The sequence below is a fragment of the Saccopteryx leptura genome, chromosome 4 (assembly GCF_036850995.1).
Source record: "Saccopteryx leptura isolate mSacLep1 chromosome 4, mSacLep1_pri_phased_curated, whole genome shotgun sequence".
Lineage (NCBI taxonomy): Eukaryota > Metazoa > Chordata > Mammalia > Chiroptera > Emballonuridae > Saccopteryx > Saccopteryx leptura.
In genome coordinates this window covers 77,124,864-77,145,977 of record NC_089506.1, presented here as the reverse complement: position 1 = coordinate 77,145,977, position 21,114 = coordinate 77,124,864, and positions in this window count along the sequence as shown.

The window sequence follows — 21,114 nt, the reverse complement described above, 5'->3', positions numbered from 1 at the left end:
TTCAAAGGTCCTCAACCGAAATCCTCCTGAAATGAGAAGCAATACTACTGAACACAATGCAGCCTTTTGCATGGCTGCCCAGCATTACTATAAATCTGTGTGTGCGGTGTTTGGGAAAATTACATTACTGGGGAGCAGACGCCCTGCTTTCATCTGGAATTTATGTGTCGTGTTCAGTAGGTAGGTCCTGCCTGGGAACTATGAGGTATAGAATGAGAAACAGTTTGCTTTTTACTGGCAGCCAAGACTCAAGACAGGCCAGGGCTCTTTGACCAGGGGCTTGACCAGCAGCCCTACACAGCTAGATCTTTCTATGTCTGAACTGCCTTCACTCTGAATTAAGAACATTCTCTCTCTCCGGAGCCTGGTCGGAAACTCACCCAGGAAGGCAGAGGCATTACTCCTGTATCCCACTCCTTTCCTGGTCCACTCCACTTTCTCACTACTTCTCAGTAAACACCTTGAACACTTACGATGGTCTTAGTCAGGGGTCCCCAAACTACGGCCCACGGGTCGCATGCGGCCCCCTGAGGCCATTTATCCAGCCCCTGCATCACTTCTGGAAGGGGCACCTCTTTCATTGGTGGTCAGTGAGAGGAGCACAGTTCCCATTGAAATACTGGTCAGTTTGTTGATTTAAATGTACTTGTTCTTTATTTTAAATATTGTATTTGTTCCCGTTTTTTTTGTTTGTTTGTTTTTGTTTTTTTTTGTTTTTTTTTACTTTAAAATAAGATATGTGCAGTGTGCATAGGGATTTGTTCATAGTTTTTTATAGTCCGGCCCCCCAACAGTCTGAGGGACAGTGAACTGGCCCCCCGTGTAAAAAGTCTGGGGACCCCTGCTCTTAGCGGATGCCATCTCTCCTGCAATGGCTGCCTACTCGGGGCTGTCTTCCTCAGCCAGGCCTCGGCTCCAGGCTGACCTTTTCTTTTCAGGTGTAACTGCTGTCACTCATCTCATGCTTAGCACGTTCCACACTGTACAAGTGCTCATTAAGCTTCACCTCACCTTGTGAAATAGATAATTTTTTATCCCTGTTTTTTTTTTATGTAAGGAAACAGCTTCAAAAGCATAAATAACCTACCCAAAGCACACAACCAGTTTTCAAAGTAGAAAACTTAACTGTGATATGTCCCCGTCTTTCAGATTAATAGCAGCACAGCTATTTAACTCTAACATAGTTCCACAAATAACATTTATTTCTCATGTCTTGGACACTGCCTGAATGCAAGGCCTTTTGCTATTGTTAGGTTTTCCCACATTGTGGCAAACGTTGAAGGGAGGGTGGAGCCTTTTAACTCTCTACCAAAAATATCACCCAAAGGGGGAGGTCTGTGGTTTGTTAGCCTGATTTACCCAGTGCATGACAGGGTTACGGTTATGTGGCTATTACTACTAGACAAGAGAAATCCCGGGCAGTGCTCTTAGGGGATGTGCGCCTTGATGACTCTCATTTTCTCCCTTTGATTTCAAGGCTAATTAACACTTCACCCTCTGTGCCCTTCTGATATGGTAAAACCTTCAGTTCAGGTTGATGTCAAGTGTTTTCTAGAGATTTCTTTTACAAGGTGCCTCTCTGAGACAGACACTCACTGTGAAATAACTACCAGCAGGAGCCACGAGGCCCTGTGCTATATTATTTTTATCTCACCCTCCCCAGGAGACATTTGAGAAATGCATTGCAATTTTAATTTTGAGAAAATTAAATGAGGAAAATGGGATAATTTAAATGATTTTTCCAAAGACACACTATTTAGCAAATCCAGACTTTAAATGGACAAGGCAACAGAAACAATGTTAGGCGTTTTGTTATGGCCGATGTGACACACAGTTCATTGTATTTTTACTAGCTCCAAAATTATAAACTGATGGTTCTGCATGGTTGACTGTGGTAAAGATTGATGACAGTTCAGTTAAGATCAAAGAAAAATCATTTTTCCAGTTCTCTACCATTCACATGGTTTCTTTTTCTTTTTAAAAACCATTCCTAGTTTTCCCTCTTTTTTCTTCTTTACCAGAGTAAGTGTAAGCCAAAAAAACCTTTGGAGTGTGACTTCAGGCCCAGGTTGTGTTTCAGTGCCACATGATACTGTCATTAATCGCAATTTCCAAGACTTGGACTTGAAACTCTTATTGGAAGTCTGTTATCAGAAGAAGGGAGGCTACGGCATGGACGAAGCTAGTAGTTGTTTATCAAGTTGGTGCAACACTTCTTTTTTTTTTTTTTTTTTTTTTTTACAGGGACAGAGAGAGAGTTAGAGAGAGGGATAGATAGGGACAGACAGACAGGAATGGGGAGAGATGAGAAGCATCAATTATCAGTTTTATGTTGTGACATCTTAGTTGTTCATTGACTGCTTTCTCATATGTGCCTTGACTGTGGGCCTTCAGCAGATGGAGTAACCCCTTGCTTGAACCAGTGACCTGGTGAGCCTTGCTCAAACCAGAGGAGCCTGCACTCAAGCCAGTGACCCCATTGGGGTCTCGAACCTGCATCCTTCATGTCCCAGTCTGATGCTCTATCCACTGCGCCATCACCTGGTCAGGCAGTGCAACACTTCTTAAAGTTCATTTACTTTTTTATATCTTCCTGTATATTGAAAGTATATCAAGGCTATGTATTTCTCCTTGAGATTTTGCTTTGATAATAATACCTTCATTCTAAGTTTTAAAAAAATTTCCAGTTTAATTTCTTTTGCATCTCATGAATTATTTGGGGGTGTGTTTCTGAATTTCCAATTGCATGTCTTTTTAACATTTATTTCTGTGTTTAATGTCTAACTTGATTATAGCATGGTCCGAGAAAATGGCCTTTATATACTGATTCTCTAAAATATGTTCAAATTGGTTTTATAACATAAATTTTGGTCAATATTTATGTTTCTCATGTATGTTTCAGAAAAATATTGATTCTCTAATCGGTTGGTCTAGAGCAGTGATTTTCAACCTTTTTTGAGCTGCGGCACATTTTTTACATTTACAAAATCCTGGGGCACACCACCTACCAAAATGACATAAAATGACACTCAAACACAGTACATATTATACATATAGTTAATAATATAGTTTCTAAATGTATTTATACTCACTTAGTGTGAAACCTGGGCCTGTTTCGATGAACACAAAAGGGATATTCTGGCAGGAATGGTAGAAAAACACATACGAAGCTCTTCCTCAATAGTTCTCAGTCTCTTTCTGTTTTTAGTTTTTATCGCAGTCAAGCTTGAGAAGCTCAGCTCACATAGATATGTGGTTGAAAACGGGAGCAATGCCAAAATAGCTTTGTTGGCCAGAATGGGGAACTCCTTGGCAACAGATAACCAAAAACTGTCCAAAGGAAGATCAGCAAACTTTAGCTTTAAAGTTAGATAACATTGTGATGCATTGTATATCACCCTCAGTGGGGGCCTCTTTTAAAAAGAAAAGGTCAAGTATCTATATACACCATCAGGATAGACATAACCAGCTGAGGCTGAGGCTTCATCTGGTGGTGGCAACATTTATCTCCAGTCCTGACCAGGATTAGAAATCGGGACCAAGAGGAGGAGTAGCAGCTTCAACTACTCGCTGCGGCCACACAATGACAAGTGCGTGGCAGCCCGAGCGGGGACCTTCCTGGGTGTGGATGAGAGGCGGCCTACTATTGGTTCATTGCTAGTGGTCGGGATGAATCCTAGAAGGTGATTGGTCAGTGAGCGTTCCCTGTGCCTCCACTCTTCCTGTCGTTGATAGCTGGCCCTCCAGGGATTGTGAGGGGAATGTTTATGTTCGGATAGAGGCAGCTGGCGGTGGGCCAGATAAATAGCCTCCATGGGCTGTATCCGGCACGTGGGCCGTAGTTTGAGGAACCATGTTTAATTTCCCCACTACTCACCTGACCATGTCTCATGGCACACTAGTGTGCCACGGCACACTGGTTGAAAAACACTGGTCTAGAGTTCTATCTCTTTCTATTTATTCAAGCACATTGATTTTTTTTTTTAAGTGAGAGGAGGTGAAATAGTGAGACAGACCCCCACATGCGCTCCTACCTGGATCTACCTGGCAACTTCCTTCTGAGGCTGACGCTTGAACCAACCGAGCTATTCTAAGTATCTAGGCTGATGCTTGACCAAATCGAGCCACTGGCTGTGGGAGGGGAAGAAGAGGAGAGAGAGAGGAAGGGAGAGAGAAATAGATGGTCACTTCTCTTGTGTGCCCTGATTGGGAATCAAACCGGGATGTCCATACACTGGGCCGATGGTCTATTCACTGGGCCAACCAACCAGGGTTGGCACATTGATTTTGTTGCTGAAATATATTTCTTTTAAAATTTTTATCTGCTTGATTTCTCAACAAATGAGGCAGGCATATTGAAAGTTCTTGCTGAGATGATGGATATGTTAATTTTTACAGTTTAATAATTTTTATTTTATAAATTTCCAAGTTATTTTATTAGGTGCATACAAATATAGAATTATTATACCATACTGATTAATTTATGTTTTGAAAATTTTTATGTAATAAAGACCTATTCCATCTTTAATATGCTTTAATGCTTTCTGCTTTAAAGTCTACTTTGTATTATGTTAATTTTACAGCCCTTGTTGTTGTTGTCATCATTTTGGTTAATATTTGTCTACATAGTTTTTCTTTTTTTTATCTTTGGCCTTCTCATATTTGTATATTTTATAGATTATCTCTTGTGAAGTAAATCTTCAAAAGAAACAAGCAAACAATCAGACAATCCTTGTCTTTCAACTGGATAGTTCAGTTCATTTACATTTATTGTGATTTTAGACATATTTTTCCTTATTTCTATAATCTTACTTTAAATGTCAATTTGTTTTTCATATTCTTTTTTTATTCTTTAGTGAAAATACTTGAATTTTTCTATTTTTTTCAGAGGTCTTTACATTTTAATAAGATGTAATGTGCCACGTTCTTCATGAAACCAAAGTAAGGCTATGGATTTAACAACCAAAAACCATATGCAGAAACTAGATTTCTGATTTCCCAACACAAACAAAATATGACAATCATTTGATACGATAATTGTCTGATATTGAAAGAAAATCTGAACTTTTGCATAAAGCAAAAGGTTTTGTCTTGAGATGTGCTTGTTAAGTCATGAAAACACAACTTTTTCTCACAAACTGATTTAATAATGACTTCCCTCTTTTCTTCTTTTTTTTCTGTTTGTACCTTTTTCACATGTTGGAATTTGTTTATGGCTGTCTAGTTTCTACATATTATGGGCCTTTTGCACAAAGTCTGTTGCCTTCCCTCCATTCTCTTACTTAACTGTTTGTTGCTCGCTTTTTCACTTGCAGCAGCACGGAAGCCTACAGCAATTCATACCTGTATGCTCTAGCAACTAACACAAAGAAACAATCACACTTAGACATTAGAGATATATAATAAACAAACAAACAATACAGCTTAGAGACTTGGATGGAGGTAGAGGGTGAGAGAACCAGATTTTTAAAGTTCATGGAACTTTTCCAAAATACTCAAAGAGACCAATGTCACTACTGTTTTATTTGTTTTGTTACATTGCCCTGTGCCCTTTGATTCTAGTTTTTTTCACATTCAATCAGTTATCCTCCATCTAAAGAATTCTCTGTTGTAAACAGTGTGGTGGTAGTCAGAGGGAAAGGGGGGTGGGGGTAGGTGGGCAAAGGGTGGGGGGAAAAATGGGGATGGAAAGAGACTTTGCTTGGGGTGGAGGGTACATGAAGCTGTGTGCAGTTTTACTGAGTTGTACACTTAAAATGTGTGTGGTTTTGTGAACCAATGTCATCCCAACAAATTCAATGAATAAAAAACAACAAAAAAGTAAATGAAACGATTATACTAAAAACAAAAGAAGTCTATATTGCAGTTTATTCAAGAACTTATTCTGTTCCATAATTTTATGAAACAGTTCAAATTTTTCATTGCCCAATGAGAAAAATTTTCTAAAAGTCATTGAGAGAATTAAAAATTAAAGTTGTGGATCGACAGGAACCTTGAGAAAAAAGACTTTTTTTAGATACTCTTTACAGTATTCAGAAGTTAAAAAAAAGATTAGCACCAAACTTTAAAACCCCACCAAATGTCTCTTTTTAAATTAATGGTCATCTACTATCATATTGTCCTTTCTTAGTAAATTTAGTGTCAATGTTTCACACGATCTGTCCAGACTTTTCACCTGTGGTTGGCTCTTTTCAGCTGTCAGCTGGTGTGTGCTCAAGAAATGGGAACTGACATTTTATATGCATCTAAGCAGATTATTTTAAGGCAGGCAAATTTTCTGGGGGAAATCCAATAGGAATGACTACTGGTCTTCCGTATGGTGAATAGTATATGAATGTCGGGACTGTCTCGAATTACTCCATTGGTTTTTTACTGGTTATGGAACTCAAGGCCATAGGAGTTTTTAAAATAGTTTTAGGAGATAAGGATCAAAATTAAATATCCAGAACAGGTGCTCGTCTGCAGTGTGTGCATGCATTGGCACATAGCTACCCAAATGTGCAGTGTGTGCCAGCTTGGTAATTGTGGGTGGAATTTGGGCATTAGCTTGAGAACGCGACTAGTGGTGGTAATTTTTCCTCATCAAAAACAAAACAACCCCCCCCCACACACACACACACACAAAACATCCAGGACTATCTTTTCCATGTGAGCTGTAATAATCCAGAAATGAGCACTGAGAAATGAGTTGTTCTACGTGAGATAGTTGTAGTTACCCCCTCTAACGTACCTCTTTCAAATGCAAATCTTCATAAAGTCTATTACACTCTTTGCAACCTTCCTTTGTGGCATATACTAGATAGAGTTTTACCTCATTTAGAAAAGCAGCGTTGTTATTAGAAAATACTGTTGTTGTTGTTTTCAGTGCAAGAGTACAGGATGCCCATGGAGTTATCAAGCTGTATGGAGATGTAGGCCCTGAATTAACCCCCCCGCAGGCTATATATAGTTATTGAGTTTTCTTATTTGCTATCTGTACTCTTTCTATTTCTGTGTTATGATAAAACTGATAATACTATTTTTAATTCCTGCCCTATTAGCTATCCTTAACATTTATTATTTGAATTGACAAGTCGGTGGTCCTTACTAAAGCTGGGCAATGTTTACACTATGTTATTCCATTCTTTTTGCTTGGGATATATTTGGATATTCCCAACGTAGATTGAATAGGACACAGGAGCAAATAAACCCTAGGTGAGGGCTTGTGTCAGATTGCACTCCACAAAGATGGTTTCCAACAATCTTCTATACCACATCCCCTTCTATATATACTATGACCTTGACCCCCTCTGAAAGATGGGGCTTGCATCCAGCAGGTTTATGATGAGTTTGGCAGAAGTGACACTGTATGTCTTTTAAGACTAAGTCAGACAAGGCAATGAAGCACCTGTATTGTCATTTATTTTTGGAATCCTGAGCCATCACGTAAGAGATCTGACTTTCATGCTATGAGAAAGGCTAAGATACATAGTAAGGCCACATGAAGGTGGTACAGCCATCAGCTCTAGCTGAGATCTTAGCTGATAAGCATCAACCCTAAACACATGAGTGAAGATACCTTCAGATGATTCCAGCCTTCATCTGAAACCTTCCCCTGAAGCTCTTCCCCCAGCTCTTGAGTCTTCCCAGCACTCAGATATCATGGAAAAGAGATAAATAGTTCCTGCTGTGTCCTTTCCAAATTTGAGAAGCACGGAATCTACAGTGGTTTTTTATGCAGTGATGGTAGCTGTACCAAAGCCCCAGGGAGTCTTCTGTAAGTGGAGACCAAGAGCTTTAGTGCCAGCCTGCAAAACATTGTATGGGGTAGTGGTTTTTATATTGACCTCTGGAGTTGGACATGTCTGAATTCAAATCCTGTTCAATCAGCTGTTATACCTTAGGTAAGTTCTTTAACTTTTTTGAGTTTCCGTTTCCTCATCTATAAAATGGGGATAATATTAGTATCCCATCCTAGAGTTTTTTGATAAAGTATTTGATATAAAGCATTTAGCAAAATGAATAGCACAAAATAAGTACCCTGTAACATTTAGATAATTTTTGTATGTGAAATAACTTCGAAGTCTTGAAGACTCCTATTAGTGCCTTCCTGATTTTCAGCTATGTTCTAGGTAATTAAACTTTTCAGCTTAAGTTCTACTATGTTACTTTTAAGATTTGGCAATGTTATTTTCACAACTTGAAACACGATGAGAAAATATCAGTATATCGCTTGGAAGCAGAAGTTGCTGATTATAAATTTGAGGAGAGTCAGGACCACACCGCTCTTTCTCATCACTGTATCCCAAGCACAACTGAACACGTAGAAAATACTCAATAAATACTATTTGTATGTATCACCATAACATTCTGTCTCTGTAGCCTTTGGATTACACTGAAGATGGATTCACCTCATCACCTGCTTATTTTCAGAATTGTCAAAGATAAAGATAAATTTTCTGAACAAAAAAATTTCTTTACCCAGAAGCCTAAAATTTAATTATCTATTGCAACTATTTTCAGATGACTTAATTTTATTTAAGACCACAGAAGCACACAAAATATTAATATAGCCCACTTTTCACATTAGATCAAAAATGTTTTCATATTCTTAGAGTATTATGATAAATATTAAATAACTTATTAAGTAATTAGCCTCATGCATTTTTGCCTAAGTGTTTTTAGTTGTTGTTTTTTTTTTTTATGATTCAGAGGCCAAATTGATTATGTTGAGGAAGTACTGTGATTTAAATGAATTATAACCTTAAATTTGCTTCATAATTGTAATCACACTAAGCAAGGGCTCAATTTTCTCATCACAAAATGTAGAACTTTAATTAAAGTGAAAATTATGATCTATGGCAAAGGATTTTGATGTATTCTAGCGACCCAATTTTAATGGAAGCACTAGATTCTGATTTTTATTAGATAATACAGACATAAGCTTCTCTCTGGGGGTTGAATAATCTTGAAAGCTTTAGCATTTTATTGATGATTAGCAGAGAGACTATGAGAGAAATTTTTCTTTCCAAGATTCAAGTTATTATATTATTCACAGAGGTTAGGCTATGCTATGGTGATAAACAATACAAAATTTCCTTGCCACACCAAGTTCACTTAAGATTCAGGTGACTCGCCATGTGGTGGCCCAACCTTCAAGGCCCTTTGATCTGGGGGCCGCTGCATCTTACTCTTTGTGTCTACAATCAGTGTGGCTGGGATGTGGATCCATCTGCTCAGAAGTGATGCATGTCACTTTCACTTCATTGGTCAAAATAAGTCAAATGGCATGTTCAATTTCACCAGGAGTCTATCTCCAATATGACTAAGGATGGGAAGAGAATGGGAAACATTGGTGTGTCGTAGTGATATTCAAGGAAGCAACATAGTAGTTCTAAGAATCTGGTTCAAAATAGTTTTTAGGGCAAATCCTTTTTTTTCCCCCCTTGATGAACACTGAATTGAGTATAAATGAAATCTTCTTTCTCTAATGTAATCAATGCATTTTAAAGTAAAATAAAATAGGGTATAATTTACTGCAGAATGGATTTGGTAGGAGATGGTTCTGTCTTGGATTCCTTCCAAGGAGTGGGAATACTTAGTGCTGAAGCTGCCAGAGGGAGTTGGTTACAGCATTGCTTTGCTGAGAGTGCAGTTCTGAGGCATGAACCTACAAGATGATACCATAAGGAGGCTCTCACTTAACTGTCTCCCCCCGGATGTGGGACGCTGGGATAGGACGCAGATCGAAAAGCACTCATTGGCTACTACTGTAGAATATTATTACATTTCAGATGGTTTCTATGTGGATTTAAATATCCACTTTTCTTTTCCTAAAAACCAATGTGCAACTACTTCTGTGCTCTACTAGTCATTGCCCTGTTCTCAATTAAAATACTACAGAATGAGACAAAGGTGGGTTTACAGTTGTTTGTATAAAAATAATACAATAGTTAATAAATAATAATACAAGAATAAACTCTTTGTTTTGCATACTTACAACTGTAAACCTATTTTTGCCCCGCCACACACACACACACACACACACACACACACACACACACACACACACACACACGAAAGATCTGATAAGATCCAGTTGGCCAGCTGTGTTAGTTGTTATCTTTTTTCCCTCTCCAAACCAAACAGGGTACAGTATATATTTGTCACTTTTTAAAGGCTGGATATGATTTCCTATTATGATTTTTCTACTGCTGCATAGGGGTTCTTGGCCTCTGCAAAAAAAGTGCCAGTAATTTGAACCTTTTGGCACTTTCGTTAATGACCTTTGGCCAATAAGTGCTAAACTTGCCTTTGATGAGGAGACTTTGGTCAACTGTGTTGGTGGTTCATTCTTGGACCAACCTTTTAATTGAAATGAATTGTGGTGAAAATTGGGTAAAGAGGTGTCAAACATTTATTGCGTGTAATGTTTCTTCCATAACACAAAATAATCTTAAGTGTAACTAACAAGTGAACTTTCCTGGTACACTGTTTTTGTCATATTACCCAGAATTTTACTAGTGAGCATGTATGGGAGTCAAGGTGAAGCTGGCTTTGGGTTGAAGGTCTGTGGGAGTGTTTATGCAATATGCCTTTCACAGTCAGTGGCAGGCATTTAAGAAGAGATCTAAACCAGGGAATGCACTTAATTTTGGTGTTTGTCTGTATTTTTCATTGTTTTATTATGACCACATGCAGTTTTTTGTTCCCAATAACACTTTGATAGTTTGTTGCCTTTTCAATAAAAACAAGGCAGTGCCTTAAAGGATGCTGTCTTGCAAGAGAAATCAAAACAATAATAATTTATCAGGTGACCAGAGAGAATCTTGGTGTCAATATTTGAAAAAGGAGCATTAGTACCCTGGCCCAAAGGCATTAAGACATGTTTACAGAGATGGCTTTCTAAAAAAAGGAAATGAGAAGATGGTATATTGTGGGGAAAGGAGCTGATCATTGCAACTAATGAGAAAGATTTAATTGAATTTTTTTTATATTATTCTCTCTCGATTTTTTTCCAATATATTGTCATATACAATGCCATACGTGTTGTTATATTTATTCATTTAACAATCATGTATTGATTATCTACTATGCAATAGGAAAAGGTTAAGTATTAGGGATACAGAAATATGATCTTAAATCATTCATTGTTGACTGAGGGACATAAATGGATGAAGAATTAGAGAAAAGAAATAAGGTGTTATAGACGGAAATGGCGCCGTGAGCAGCGCGTCCGACAGATCTCCCCAAAATCACAACAAATTTATCAACTAGAAACAGGAAAATTTATCTTCGGAGCATTCCGGAGTTCCACACAAACTGAAAGCAAAGGGACTGTTATCACTTGGATCTGGGAGACGAGGGTGTGGAGGAAGCTACCGCAGGGACGTTCATTCAAGCCGCGAGGAAGTGCGCCTGTGGTGGTGGTGAGTCAGCCCGCACTCGGGAGCCACGAGCCGCCGCCGCGAGCAGTGCCCGGTTTGGTTGCAGAGCGAGCACCGCCGCCGCAAGCAGCCGCCGCGAGCAGCCGCGGGCAGCGCCCGGTTCGGTTGCGGAGCGAGCGCCGCTGACGTTCCCAGCGGCCCGCGCACGGGGAGCGGGAGAGGCCCCAGGGCGGTATTCCCTACTTGGGAGATTCTCTCCGCGGGCAGGGCACCTCACCCAGCCATTCAAGCTAACAATCAAGCGTTGGGGGAGGCGCGCGCGCAGGCAGCCTGAAATACCTTCAGGAGCACAGCTGCGACCCAATTACTGAAATTAACTTAACCCGTGAAATCTGCGCACCCTCGGTTCTAATTGATAAGATCTCTCTCAGTTCACCGACCCAAGACAAGAGGCGTGATATTTTTTAGTGCCTCTCGCTAAAGGGGCGGGGGCAACTTCTGATTGATAGAGCCTCCATATTCAGGGATAAACACTAACAAGAAGGACTTGGCAGATAATAAGATCTATACTACACTAGTCGCAAGCAGAGACTAGTGCTTCTTCTTCCCAGCCAAAACAGGCTACAAAGTGTGGAAAGCCTGGGTTGAGAGGTCCAACGGAATGCTAGGCGCTGAACAGTCACCTTGACAACAATTGACTCCCACCCCCGCCTGATTACACTGGAGGCCCTGACTGCCAGAGCCTTTCCAAAAGCATTGCACTGAGTGGGGATAGAGTGGGGATTTCCCAGCTCTTTGAGCCTCTTACTCCCCAGGCAGAAGCAGTGGCAGCCTTATAGCTGGATCACCAGGCTGCTAATTCAGGAAGGGGGGACTAGGAGAGAGAATCCAGGAAAGCAAACTCTCTCATCGTTGGACCCTGCAAACGCCAACAAGCCTTGACTACCAGCAAGACTAAAGCCAATTATATGACATTGCCATAGAATCCCATCAACTGCAAATCCCTACCTAAGTGTGACACAGGGGCAGAGCCTGGGGTACAGAGTCACTGACCAGGAAGAGGGAGAGAAAAGAAAAAGGAAGAAGTTAACATCTCAAAATCAAGAAAAATCCACAGACTTTACAACTTGTTCCACTAATTTTTTTTTTTTTGTTGTTGTTTGTTTCTTCTATCTTATTGCCTTTATTTCCTCCACCTCAGTCCTTATATTCCCTGCCCATCTTATGCTTCCCTTTTCTTGAACTACACTACCCATAAGTGTTATATTTTATTTCTCTTCTTCATCCTCACCCTCCTTTAAGATTATACTCCAAAACACTTAACTCTTACTTTCTCCTCTTTTGTTTTTTTTTTTGTTTTGTTTTGCTTTATTTTGTTTTTTTCTCTTCCTTTTTTATTTCTTCCTTCGTTTTTCTCTTTTTCTTATTTTTTCCTTTCTATTCGTTTTTTCTTTTTTTTTTCCTCATTTTACTTTCCTCCCATTTAATCCGCAATCACGAACAAATTAGTTAATTTGGGACTCAGGCCTTTTTTTTGGCTTTATTTTTCTTTTTCGCTTTTGTTTTTGTTTTTTTCTTGTTTGTTTATTTTTGTGGCATTTTGGGTCCTCCCAACCCAAGGTCTCCATTGTATTTAGTCTCCGCTCCACTTAATACAACAGATTTTTACTTATTATTTTTATTTTTTTCTTCTTTATTATTCCTTTTTTTGTCCTTTTTTCTGGTTCCCTCTTATCCCTCTCATTATATCTCTTAGTTGACCATCACCCACAAGCAAATCATCTTATGCTTGTCTAAGATTTTCTTCCTTTTTTTTTTTTTTTTTTTTGCATTTAGTAGGTCCCTACTCCCCTTTTTTTTTGCCCCTTGAACTCTTCACCGCAAATCAGACCCTCCATTATAGGCACGGTATTTCCCTGAGGAGGGGAGAGGAGGGAAAGAGAAGAAAGAAAAAAAAGGGGGAAATAATAAATTATTACTGCTTTTTTTTGTGGGGTGTTTTACCTTTTTTTTTTTTTTTCTACTTTTTACTCTTTATTAATTCTAATTAGTGCTATCAACAAGACCACCCTCAGATGCCAATAAGAAAGAGGAAATCGAATATTATGGATACAAAGGAAAGAGAGGTAACACAAATAGATGTGGAAAAATCTATGGAGAAAAGACTTAACATATTGGAAGCCTTGGAGCTAAATGACAGAGAATTTAAAATAGAAATCTTAAAAATACTCAGAGATATACAAGAAAACACAGAAAGGCAATATAGGGAGATCAGAAAACAACTCAATGAACACAAAGAATATATTACCAAGGAAATTGAAACTATAAAAACAAATCAAACAGAAATGAAAAACTCAATTCACGAGCTGAAAAACGAGGTAACAAGCTTAGCTAGCAGAACAGCCCAGATTGAAGATAGGATTAGTGAAATAGAAGACAAACAACTTGAGGCACAACAGAGAGAAGAAGAAAGAGACTCAAAAATAATAAAAAACGAGAAAGCCCTACAGGAATTATCTGACTCCATCAGAAAGAATAACATAAGAATAATAGGTATATCAGAGGGAGAAGAGAAAGAAAATGGAATGGAGAATATACTCAAACAAATAATAGACGAGAACTTCCCAAGCCTGTGGAAAGAACTAAAGCCTCAAATTCAAGAAGCAAACAGAACACCGAGTTTTCTTAACCCCAACAAACCCACTCCAAGGCACATCATAATAAAGATGACACAAACCAATGACAAAGAAAAAATTCTCAAGGCAGCCAGGGAAAAGAAGAGTACAACATATAAAGGAAGGCCTATTAGATTATCATCAGATTTCTCAGCAGAAACTCTACAAGCTAGAAGAGAGTGGACCCCAATATTTAAAGCCCTGAAAGAGAGGAACTTTCAGCCAAGAATACTATACCCATCAAAGCTATCCTTCAAGTATGAAGGAGATATAAAAACATTCACAAATACAGAAAAGATGAGAGAATTTATCAACAGAAAGCCCCCACTCCAGGAAATACTAAAGGGGGTTTTCCAACCAGATTCAAAGAACAAAAGAAAACAACACCACAAGTAACAGCTCCACCAAGAACACAATAAAACCAAACTTAAACTGTGACAACAAAGGAAAAAAAGGGGGGAGAGAATGGAGATTAACAGTAGCAAAGGATGATGAAGTGCAGAAATACTTATAAGATAGGGTACTACAATGAATATGGTAGGTACCCTTTTCATTACTTAATGGTAACCACCCTAGAAAAAACAACCACAAAAACACATGACTTAAAAAAGGTAGCAACAGAGGAAAGAAGTATGGAACACAAACAAACAAAAACAAATGATAGAAAAACAAAAGAGAAGAATCAAACTAGATACAAAACTAACAGAAAGCAATTTATAAAATGGCAGTAGGGAACCCACAAGTGTCAATAATTACACTAAATGTAAATGGATTAAACTTACCAATAAAAAGACACAGAGTAGCAGAATGGATTAAAAAAGAAAATCCAACTATATGCTGCCTACAAGAAACACATCTAAGCAACAAGGATAAAAACAAATTCAAAGTGAAAGGCTGGAAAACAATACTCCAAGCAAACAACACCCAAAAAAAAGCAGGTGTAGCAATACTCATATCTGATAATGCTGACTACAAGACAGAAAAAGTACTCAGAGACAAAAATGGTCACTTCATAATGATTAAGGGGACACTGAATCAAGAAGACATAACAATCCTTAATATATATGCACCAAACCAAGGAGCACCAAAATATATAAGACAGCTACTTATTGACCTTAAAACAAAAACTAACAAAATACAATCATACTTGGAGACCTCAATACTCCGCTGACGGCTCTAGATCGGTCATCCAAACAGAGAATCAATAAAGATATAGTGGCCTTAAACGAAATACTAGAACACCTGGATATGATAGACATCTACAGGACACTTCATCCCAAAGCGACAGAGTATACATTTTTCTCTAGTGTACATGGAACATTCTCAAGAATTGACCATATGTTGGGCCACAAAGACAATATCAGCAAATTTAGAAAAATTGAAATTGTACCAAGCATATTTTCTGATCATAAAGCCTTGAAACTAGAATTCAACTGCAAAAAAGAGGGGGAAAAACCCACAAAAATGTGGAAACTAAACAACATACTTTTAAAAAATGAATGGGTCAAAGAAGAAATAAGCGCAGAGATCAAAAGATATATACAGACAAATGAAAATGAAAATACGACATATCAGAATCTCTGGGATGCAGCAAAAGCAGTAATAAGAGGAAAGTTCATATCACTTCAGGCCTATATGAACAAACAAGAGAGAGCCGAAGTAAACCACTTAACTTCACACCTTAAGGAACTAGAAAAAGAAGAACAAAGACAACCCAAAACCAGCCGAAGAAAGGAGATAATAAAAATCAGAGCAGAAATAAATGAAATAGAGAACAGAAAAACTATAGAAAAAATCAATAAAACAAGGAGCTGGTTCTTTGAAAAGATCAACAAAATTGACAAACCCTTAGCAAGACTCACCAAGGAAAAAAGGCACAGGACTCAAATAAATAAAATCCAAAATGAAAGAGGAGAGATCACCACAGACATCACAGATATACAAAGAATTATTGTAGAATACTATGAAAAATTATATGGCACCAAATACAACAATCTAGAAGAAATGGATAAATTCCTAGAACAATACAACCTTCCTAGACTGAGTCATGAAGAAGCAGAAAGCCTAAACAGACCAATCAGCAGGGAGGAAATAGAAAAAACTATTAAAAACCTCCCCAAAAATAAAAGTCCAGGCCCAGACGGTTATACTAGTGAATTCTATCAAACATTCAAAGAAGACTTGGTTCCTATTCTACTCAAAGTCTTCCAAAAAATTGAAGAAGAAGCAACACTTCCAAACACATTTTATGAGGCCAACATAACCCTCATACCAAAACCTGGCAAGGATGGCACAAAGAAAGAAAACTACAGACCAATATCTCTAATGAATACAGATGCTAAAATTCTAAACAAAATACTGGCAAACCGAATACAACAACATATTAAAAAAATAATACATCATGATCAAGTGGGATTCATCCCAGAATCTCAAGGATGGTTCAACATACGCAAAACGGTTAACGTAATACACCATATCAACAAAACAAAGAACAAAAACCACATGATCTTATCAATAGATGCAGAAAAGGCTTTTGATAAAATACAACACAATTTTATGTTTAAGACTCTCAACAAAATGGGTATAGAAGGAAAATATCTCAACATGATAAAGGCCATATATGATAAACCATCAGCCAACATCATTTTAAACGGCATAAAACTGAGGACTTTCTACCTTAAATCAGGAACAAGACAGGGTTGTCCACTCTCTCCACTCTTATTTAACGTGGTGCTAGAAGTTCTGGCCAGAGCAGTCAGACAAGACAAAGAAATAAAAGGCATCCATATCGGAAAAGAAGAAGTAAAGGTATCACTTTTTGCTGATGATATGATCCTATACATCGAAAACCCGAAGGACTCCACAAAAAGATTATTAGAAACAATAAACCAATACAGTAAGGTCGCAGGATACAAAATTAACATACAGAAGTCCATAGCCTTTCTCTATGCCAACAATGAAATATTAGAAAATGAACTCAAAAAAATAATCCCCTTCACGATTGCAACAAAAAAAATAAAATACCTAGGAATAAACATAACAAAGAATGTAAAAGACCTATATAATGAAAATTACAAAGCATTGTTAAGGGAAATCGAAAAAGATACAATGAGATGGAAAAATATTCCTTGTTCTTGGATAGGAAGAATAAATATAATCAAAATGGCCATATTACCCAAAGCAATATACAAATTTAATGCAATTCCCATCAAAATCCCTATGAGATTTTTTAAAGAAATGGAACAAAAAATCATCAGATTTATATGGAACTATAAAAAACCCCGAATAGCCAAAACAATCCTAAGGAAAAAGAATGAAGCTGGGGGCATTACAATACCTGACTTTAAACTATATTATAGGGCCACGATAATTAAAACAGCATGGTATTGGCAGAAAAATAGACACTCAGACCAATGGAACAGAATAGAAAGCCCAGAAATAAAACCACATATATATGGTCAAATAATCTTTGATAAAGGGGCCAACAACACACAATGGAGAAAAGAAAGCCTCTTCAACAAATGGTGTTGGGAAAACTGGAAAGCCACATGCAAAAGAATGAAACTCGACTACAGCCTGTCCCCGTGTACTAAAATTAATTCAAAATGGATCAAAGACCTAAATATAAGACCTGAAACAATAAAGGACATAGAAGAAGACATAGGTACTAAACTCATGGACCTGGGTTTTAAAGAACATTTTATGAACTTGACTCCAATGGCAAGAGAAGTGAAGGCAAAGATAAATGAATGGGACTACATCAGAATAAAAAGTTTTTGCTCAGCAAGAGAAACTGATATAAAAATAAACAGACAGCCAACTAAATGGGAAATGATATTTTCAAACAACAGCTCAGATAAGGGCCTAATTTCCAAAATTTACAAAGAACTCATAAAACTCAACAACAAACAAACAAACAATCCAATAAAAAAATGGGAAGAGGACATGAATAGACACTTCTCCCAGGAAGAGATACAAATGGCCAACAGATATATGAAAAGATGCTCAGCTTCATTAGTTATTAGGGAAATGCAAATCAAAACTACAATGAGATACCACCTCACCCCTGTTAGATTAGCTATTATCAACAAGACGGGTAATAGCAAATGTTGGAGAGGCTGTGGAGAAAAAGGAACCCTCATTCACTGTTGGTGGGACTGTAAAGTAGTACAACCATTATGGAGGAAAGTATGGTGGTTCCTCAAAAAACTGAAAATAGAACTACCTTATGACCCAGCAATCCCTCTACTGGGTATATACCCCAAAACCTCAGAAACATTGATACGTGAAGACACATGTAGCCCCATGTTCATTGCAGCACTGTTCACAGTGGCCAAGACATGGAAACAACCAAAAAGCCCTTCAATAGAAGACTGGATAAAGAAGATGTGGCACATATACACTATGGAATACTACTCAGCCATAAGAAATGATGACATCAGATCATTTACAGCAAAATGGTGGGATCTTGATAACATTATAAGGAGTGAAATAAGTAAATCAGAAAAAAACAAGAACTACATGATTCCATACATTGGTGGAACATAAAAATGAGACTAAGAGACATGGACAAGAGTGTGGTGGTTACCAGGGGTGGGGGGAGGTAGGACAGGGGGAGAGTTAGGGGGAGGGGGAGGGGCACAGAGAACTAGATAGAGGGTGGCGAAGGACAATCTGACTTTGGGCGAGGGGTATGCAACATAATTTAATGACAAAATAACCTAGACATGTTTTCTTTGAATATATGTACCCTGATTTATTAATGTCATCCCATTACCATTAATAAAAATTTATTTAAAAAAAAAAAAAAAGAAATAAGGTGTTATGGGACCACAAAGAAAGATATATATCAGTATCTAGGAAATGGGGAGACAGGAGAAAGATCATCACAGCTTTCTGAGTCTCAATGGCTAAGGATAAGTAGATCAAAGGGGAAAGACATTCCAAGCAGAGGGAAGAGCCCAGAGAAATTAATCAGTGAAGGGTTCAGGGACTGGCAAGTGCCCTGTGAAGATGGAGCTTCAATTGAGGGAGGAACTGTGGCAGGTGAGGCTGATCAAAATCTGGAAGCCGGCTTCATGACTCAGGACTTTAGTGCCATATTTAGGAGTTTGGACTTCATCCTGTAGGTGGTGGGGGCCATTAGAAAACAGAAAACAGGGAGGGCTATGATCTGTTTTCATAAGGCAAAGTAGAGTTCTGATTGGAGACTGTCTTCTTCCAGACATAAAAGATGATCAGAATGGAAGGGCCATGGCAGGAAGAGGAAAGGTAAGGAGATTCACACTGTAATGGAAAGAACTTGAGTGATTGGATGCAGAGAGTTAAGGAAAGAAGGAATCAGGGATGCTTTCCATATTTCTGGCTTGTGTTAGTGGAATATAAAGGAAAAAATGCATTTGAAGAGGACATGTGTTTCAGATGCTTAAAAATTGGAAAGGATATATCCATTAATCCATTGGCTAGTATTTATTGAAAGCTCAGTATGTATCAAATATTGTTGTAAATTTTATGTTGTAGCTGAATTAATTTTCATAACCACTATTATAGCTATTGCTAGTTAATTTCATCAAATTGAAGGTGCCATCAAATGTAAGACACATCCTGATATCAAAGATGTTAAAACGGTCCTTCCTAGGATTGATAAAATATGGTATTATTCCCATTTTACAGATAAAGTGAGGCAGAGAGATTAGGTAATTTATGCAAAGTCACATTGTTAATAGAAGAGTTGGGATTCAACTCAAGTAGTCTGGCTCCAGAAATTGTTCACTTGATTGTAGTGTTCTGTCACATCTTGGGACATATGGAACTCAGGAGAGAGTGGTTTGGAGGGAGATCAAAATCTGAGAGTCATCAATAACAGACTTTATTATATGGTAAAGGTGGAGATGGTATGTATGGTACATGATTCATCAGTTTGTAATAAAGTCATTTAATTAAAATGGAAATAACATTGATGATTATCCTAATGCTTCTTTTGATACATTAACACTTCTCAAAACATTAGAATACATCAATTTTAAGCAGATGTTCTACAAGAGAAACTAACGATGCAATATTATACGAGTGGTAGATCAGAATTGCCCAGATATCCCCGAGCATATTGTCATTTCTGCCCACGTCTTGTGAATTGACAGCCAAGAGGTGGAGCAAGATGGAAAAGAAGTCTCCCGGAGAACATTCTCATACAAGTGTGCAAAATTATAATCTAGCTGTAGGTTTGCATGTTAAGCTCATAATATTTATTAGTCCTGGGAATAATTAAATTTCTTACCTGTGGGCAGGTGTGTATTTGGCCACCTGCCTGTATTTATTAGTAAGAGGAGACTGTCACTCAGCAGTGAGTCACAACTTGTTGGATGCAATCTTTTAACTCAGTAATAAAAATTTTCTTTTTAGCCACAGCATTTCCCCTTCCTTTCTCCCACCTTCTCCTCTCCTCCATTTCTTCCCTGAACTGTCGTTTTCCACCAGGGAAGCAAAGGGTGAATGAATGGTTGTTAAAGACAGAAACCCAAGGGAAAGCCAAAGGAGCATTTGGAGCCCAGTCCTCAATTTGGTTTAAGCTTTAATCAGGAAGTAAGTGGAGAAGAGCTCTGAGGAGGAGGGTTTTATAAAACCAGTGTCTCTGTGTCCTCAGCAAGATCAGGTGCAGAAGATAGTTGCACACAGTTTCTGAAAAGAAAACTGGAATATTTCGGGAAAGAGGGCTGCTTCGGTAGCCAGCCTTCCAGGTGGGGTCAGTAGGAACTGCTTATGAGCAGCTGTGGTTTAGCCCACACAGTTGCACATTTGTTAAGTGCCTTTTATCTAACTTGTTGATAGTGTAATGACAATAAACAGAGCAAATGAAGACGCCACTTTAGCAAGGAATGGGTTTTCGAAAGGAGAAAGCCACGCTTGGAGAACTATTCTAAACTTTTGATTTGCTGCATTTTGGCCTCTCAAGAAATCAACGATTTCTTTAATTTGTTGTGTTTATTTAATCCCACTCCAGTTAAAGCATTCTCATCAAATTTTTTAACTCTAAAATACTGCTTATTTATTTTTATAAGGGTACTTGGATTGGA